Below are 7,573 nucleotides of genomic sequence, written 5' to 3' on the forward strand. Positions count from 1 at the left end.
CATCCCATGTTCATGGATTGAAATAATCCATATTATTAAAAATGCTCATACTTCCCAATGTTATCCATGGATTTAGTGCAATCTCTGAATCTATAGATTTAGTTCTGTATCACTCACAGAACTAGAATAATACAATTGTAAAGTTTGTATGCAACTATAAAGACAAAGAAACAACAACAAAAACTCCAGAATAGCCAAAGTATTCTTGAGTAAAAAGAACAAAGCAGGATGTATTACTCTACCTGACTTCAAAGTCCACAGCAAAGCTGTAGTAATTAAAACAACATGTTATTTGCATAAACATGGATGCACAGACAATGGAAAAGAATTGAGAGCTCAGAAATGAAACCACATATTTATAGCCAACTCATCTTCAACAGACATTCTGAAAACACACTTTGGAGAAAAGACAGTCTCTTCAACAAATGGTGCTGGAAAACTTGGATTCATCTGCAGAGAATGTAATTAGACCCTCATCCCTCACCAATTACAAAGAAACTCAAAATGAATTAAAATACCTAATTATAAGACCTCAAACTTGAAACTAATAGAAGGAAAATGGTTTAGGACATTAGAATAGGCAAGTACTTTTTGAGAAAAGCTCCAAGGAAACAGAAGAAAAAATAGACAATTGGGATTTTATCTAACTAGAAAACTTTTGCACAGCAAGTAAAACAGTTAATAGAATGAAGAGACATCCTGTTGAATGGAAGAAAATATTTGCAAACTGTACATATGACAGTCACTGGGTTAAGAACCAGAATACACCAGGAACTCAAAACCCTCCTAACAAAAAATCAAATAAATCATTTTAAAACTGGGCAAAAGATCTGAATAGAAAAAGAAAAGATACAAATGGCTGAAGGGTAAATGAAAAAATATTTCACATCACTAATCATAAGAGAGATGCAAATTAAAACCACAATGAGATATTATATCATTCCAACAAGAATGACTATTATTAAAAAGATGAAAGATAACAGATGCTAGCAAAGATGTGGAGGTAAGGAAATGCTTATATGCTGTTGAGAAATGTAAATTCATTAAAGCCATTGTGGAGAACAAAATGGAGGTTCCTTAAAAAATCTAAAATCTACTATATAATTAATCCCTTGACTGATTATGTATCCAATAAGTCCTGTGAAAATGGAACTTTTCACAATCACCAAGAAATGGAAACAACCCAAGTTTATATCAATGGATGAATAAAGAAAATGTAGTATATATAATAATATACTCTTCATGAAAAAAAAGAACAAAATCCTGTCATCTGTAACAACATAAATGAAACTGGAGGTCATCTTGTTAAATAAAATAAGCTAGGCCCAGCAACACAAGTACTATATGATCTAACTCATATGTGGAATCTAAAAAGTTTGATCTCATCGAAGGTAAGAATAGAGTGGTGGTTACTAGAGGCTGGGGAGAATAGGAGAGAGGGAAGAATGTGAAGAGATTAATTAGTTCTTTAAGAGTAGGAAGTGAGGTGACTTTAGATAATGATAATGTACCATTTATTTTTAAAGAAATTTGAAGACAGGATTATGAATGTTTTTACCATAAAGAAATGATAAATGGGCTGCCCCCCGCACCTGCAAGGTAGGCGGAACTGCGACCACCAACAGAACAGGCCCAGTGGCCCGCGGAGGGGCAGAGCCACCAACCGTGCCTGCAAGGTAGGTGGACCTGCGACTCACCAGCAGAACAGACCCAGAAACCAGCGGAGGGCAGAGTCGCCCCCTGTGCCTGCAAGGTAGGGGGACTTGTGACCCACAGGCAGAACAGGCCCAGAGGCCCACCAGCAAGGTAGACACATCTCCACGGTTGGGGGAGGGGCAGAGCTGCCACCAGTACCTGCAAAGTAGACAGACCTGCAACCGACAGACAGAACAGGCCCAGCGGCCCACGGAGGGGCAGAGCTGCTGCCCGGGCCTGCAAGGTAGGCAGAACTTCGACAACCAACAGAACAGGCCCTGCGGGCCCGCAGAGGGGCAGAACCACCACCTGCACCTGCAAGGTAGGCAGACCTGCTACCGACGGGCAGAACAGGCCCAGCGGCCTGCCGGCGTGGTAGACACATTGCCAAAATTGGAGGGGGGCAGAGCCGCTGCCAGCGCCTGCGAGGGAGACTTTGCAACTATACAAGAGCAATATAAATATATAGGGGAAAATTCAATAACACAACAGTTTCACCAAGCAGAAAGAAACGCAGACAGTATGAAAAGACAAGGAAAGAAAGGACCACAAGCAATGCAGGTCAACTCAACTTTAGAAGAGGTACTATCTGCAGCAGATGGAATGTCAGATAAAGAATTCAGGATTTACATGCTTCAGATGATCTGGAGTCTCCAGGAAGACATTAGACAGCAAAATCAGACAATGAAAGATCACTTCGACAATGAATTACATAAACAAATCCAAGAAGCAAAAGATCAATTATACAGGGAGATAGAGGTTATAAAAAACAAGCAAACAGAAATCCTAGAAATGCAGGAAGAAATAAACCAAATTAAAAACTCAATTGAGAATACTACCAACAGAGTAGAACACTTAGAAGATAGAACTTCAGACAATGAAGACAAAGTATTTCAACTTGAAAAGAACATAGACAGCTCAGCAAGACTGTTAAGAAACCATGAGCAGAACATCCAAGAAATATGGGATAACATAAAAAGACCAAACTTAAGAGTCATTGGGATACAGGAAGGTATAGAGGTCCAAACCAAAGGAATGAGCAATCTATTCAATGAAATAATAAGAGAAAACTTCCCAGATTTGAAGAATGAGACAGAATCCCAAATCCTAGAAGCCTACAGGACGCCGAATGTGCAAAATCATAAGAGATCCACACCTAGACACATTATAATGAAGATGCCCAACATACAGAATAAGGAGAGAATTTTAAAAGCTACAAGAGAAAGGAAGCAGATTACATTTAGGGGTAAACCAATCAGGATAACAGCTGATCTTTCAACACAGACTCTGAAAGCTAGAAGATCCTGGAATAACATATTTCAAACACTGAAAGAAAATGGGTTCCAACCAAGAATTGTGTATCCAGCAAAATTAAGCTTCAGGATGGAAGATAAAATTAAAACCTTCCACGATAAACAAAAGTTAAAAGAATTTGCAGCTAGAAAACCATCTCTCCAAAACATCCTCGGCAAAATATTACAGGAAGAGGAAATGGAAAATAACAATGAAAACCAACAGTGGGAGGTAGTACAGTAAAGGGGGAAAAATAATCAAAGAGGAAAACAAACCATGTTTAGTAACATAAATGAACAAATATGGCTGGAAGAACAACCCATATATCAATAATAACCCTAAATGTTAATGGCTTAAACTCACCAATTAAGAGACACAGGCTAGTAGAATGGATCACAAAACAAGACCCAACAATATGCTGCCTACAGGAGACGCATTTGATAGGAAAAGACATACATAGTCTGAAGGTGAAAGATTGAGAAAATCATATCACTCATATGGACTTCGGAAACAAGCAAAAGTGTCCATACTCATATCAACTAAAATAGATTTCAAGCCAAAGTTAATCAAAAGGGATAAAGAGGGACACTACATACTGCTCAAGGGAACCATACACCAACAAGACATAACAATCATAAATATATATGCCACAAACAATGGTGCAGCTATGTTCATCAAACAAACTCCTCTCATGTTCAAGAGTCTAATAGACCACCATACAATAATTATGGGAGACTTCAACACACCTCTCTCACCACTGGACAGATCTTCCAAACAAAAGTTGAATAAGGAAACTATAGAACTCAATAACACAATTAATAACCTAGACTTAATTGACATATATAGAATATACCACCCAACATCAAGCAGTTACACTTTTTTCTCAGCAGCACATGGATCCTTCTCAAAAATAGATCATATATTATGTCACATGGCAACTCTTAGACACTACAAAGGAGTAGAGATAATACCATGCATCTTATCTGATCATAATGGAAAGAAACTGAAAATCAAAGATAAAAAAAGGAAGGAAAAATCATGCATCACTTGGAGAATGAACAATAGGTTACTGAATGATCAATGGGTTATAGAAGACATCAAGGAGGAAATTAAAAAATTCTTAGAGATAAATGAAAACACAGACACAACATATCGGAATCTATGGGACACAATGAAAGCAGTTCTAAGAGGAAAATTCATTGCTTGGAGTTCATTCCTTAAAAAAAAAAAAAAAGAAAAAAACCAACAAATAAATGATCTCACACTTCATCTCAAAATCCTAGAAAAAGAAGAGCAAAACAACAGCAAAAGAAGTAGAAGGCAAGAAATAATTAAAATCAGAGCTGAAATTAATGAAATCGAAACAAAAGAAACAATTGAAAAAATTGACAAAACTAAAAGTTGGTTCTTTGAAAAAATAAATAAAATCAGCAGACCCTTAGCCATGCTAACGAAGAGAAGAAGAGAGAGAACTCAAATTACTAGCATACGGGATGAAAAAGGCAATATCACAACAGACACTTCAGAAATACAGAAGATTATCAGAAATTATTTTGAATCCTTATACTCCAATAAAATAGAAGATAGTGAAGGCATCGATAAATTTCTTAAGTCATATGATCTGCCCAGATTGAGTCAGGAGGATATTGACAACCTAAACAGACCAATATCAATTGAGGAAATAGAAGAAGCCATCAAAAGACTACCAACTAAGAAAAGCCCAGGACCGGATGGGTATACAGCAGAGTTTTACAAAACCTTTAAAGAGGAACTAATACCAATACTTTTCAAGCTATTTCAGGAAATAGAAAAAGAGGGAGAACTTCCAAATTCATTCTATGAGGCCAATATCACCCAGATTCCTAAACCAGACAAAGACACTTCAAAGAAAGAAAACTACAGACCAATATCTCTAATGAACCTACATGCAAAAATCCTCAATAAAATTCTGGAGAATCAGATACAAAAACATATCAAAAAAATTGTGCACCATGACCAAGTAGGATTCATCCCTGGGATGCAAGGCTGCTTCAATATAGGGAAATCAATAAATGTTATTCACCACATCAATAGACTTAAAAATAAAAACAATATGATCATCTCGATAGATGCAGAAAAAGCATTCGACAAAGTACAGCATCCCTTTATGTTCAAAACTCTAGAAAAACTAGGGATAACAGGAACATACCTCAATATTGTAAAAGCAATCTATGCTAAGCCTCAGGCTAGCATCATTCTGAATGGAGAAAAATTGAAGGCATTCCCTCTAAAATCTGGAACAAGACAGGGATGCCCTCTCTCACCACTCTGTTCAATATAGTTCTCGAAACACTGGCCAGAGCAATTAGACAGATGAAAGAAATTAAAGGCATAAAAATAGGAAAAGAAGAACTTAAATTATCACTATTTGCAGGTGACATGATTCTATACCTAGCAGACCCAAGAGGGTCTACAAAGAAACTATTAGAGCTAATAAATGAATTCAGCAAAGTGGCAGGATATAAAATCAACACACATAAATCAAAGGCATTCCTGTATATCAGCGACAAATCCTCTGAAATGGAAATGAGGACAACCACTCCATTCATAATATCCTCAAAAAAAAAAATAAAATACTTGGGAATCAACCTAACAAAAGAGGTGAAAGACTTATACAATGAAAACTACAGAACCCTAAAGAGAGAAACAGAAGAAGATCTTAGAAGATGAAAAAATATACCCTGTTCATGGATAGGCAGAACTAACATCATCAAAATGGCAATATTACCAAAAGTTCTCTATAGGTTTAATGCAATGCCAATCAAAATCTCAACAGCATTTCTTGTAGATATAGATAAAGCAATTATGAAATTCATATGGAAAAATAAAAGACCCAGAATAGCAAAAACAACTCTAAGTAGGAAGTGTGAATCAGGTGCTAAAGCGATACCAGACCTCAAACTATACTACAGAGCAATAGTAACAAAAACAGCATGGTACCAAAACAGGCGGGTGGACCAATGGTACAGAATAGAGGACACAGAAACCAATCCACAAAACTACAACTATCTTATATTTGATAAAGGGGCTAAAAGCATGCAATGGAGGAAGGATAGCATCTTCAACAAATGGTACTGGGAAAACTGGAAATCCATATGCAACAAAATGAAACTGAATCCCTTTCTGTTGCCATGCACAAAAGTTAACTCAAAATGGATCAAGGAGCTTGATATCAAATCAGAGACACAGCATCTGACACAAGAAAAAGTTGGCTACAATCTACATACTGTGGGGTCGGGCTCCAAATTCCTCAATAGGACACCCATAGCACAAGACTTAATAACTAGAATCAACAAATGGGACTTACTCAAACTAAAAAGTTTTTTCTCAGCAAAAGAAACAATAAGAGAGGTAAATAGGGAGTCTACATCCTGGGAACAAATCTTTACTCCTCACACTTCAGATAGAGCCCTAATATCCAGAGTATACAAAGAACTCAAAAAATTAAACAATAAGAAAATGAATAACCCAATCAACAAATGGGCCAAGGACCTGAACAGACACTTCTCAGAGGAGGACATACATTCAATCAATAAGTACATGAAAAAATGCTCACCATCTCTAGCAGTCAGAGAAATGCAAATCAAAACCACCGTAAGATACCATCTCACTCCAGTAAGATTGGCAGCCATTATGAAGTCAAACAACAAGTGCTGGCGAGGATGTGGGGAAAAGGGTACACTTGTACATTGCTGGTGGGACTGAAAATTGGTGAGGCCAATTTGGAAAGCAGTATGGAGATTTCTTGGAAAGCTCGGAATGGAACCACCATTTGACCCAGCTATTCCCCTTCTCGGTCTATTCCCTAAAGACCTAAGAAGAGCATGCTACAGGGACACTGCTGCATCGATGTTCATAGCAGCACAATTCACAATAGCAAGACTGTGAAACCAACCAAATGCCCTTCAATAGACAAATGGATTAAAAAAAATGTGGCATTTATACACAATGGAGTATTACTCTGCATTAAAAAATGGCAAAATCATAGAATTTGCAGGGAAATGAATGGCCTTAGAACAGATTATGCTAAGTAAAGCTAGCCAATCCCTAAAAAAACAAATGCCAAATGTTTTCTTTGATATAAGGAGAGTAACTAAGAACAGAGTTGGGAGAAAGAGCATGAGAAGAAGATTAACATTAAACAGGGATGAGAGGTGGGAGGGAAAAGGAAAGAGAAGGGAAATTCCATGGAAATGGAAGGAGACCCTCATGATTATACAAAAGTACATACAAGAGGAAGTGAGGGGAAAGGGAAAAAGAAAAAACAAGGGGGAGAAATGAATTACAGTAGATGGGGTAGAGAGAGAAGATGGGAGGCGAGGGGATGGGGGATCGTAGAGGATAGGAAAGGCAGCAGAATACAACAGACACTAGTATAGCAATATGTAAAACAGTGGATGTGTAACCGATGTGATGCTGCAATCTGTATACAGGGTAAAAATGGGAGTTCATAACCCACTTGAATCAAAGTGTGAAATATGATATGTCAAGAACTTATGTAATGTTTTGAATAATCAACAATAATAATTAAAGAAAAAAAACAGCA

The sequence above is a fragment of the Callospermophilus lateralis genome, chromosome 4 (genome assembly GCF_048772815.1).
Source record: "Callospermophilus lateralis isolate mCalLat2 chromosome 4, mCalLat2.hap1, whole genome shotgun sequence".
Lineage (NCBI taxonomy): Eukaryota > Metazoa > Chordata > Mammalia > Rodentia > Sciuridae > Callospermophilus > Callospermophilus lateralis.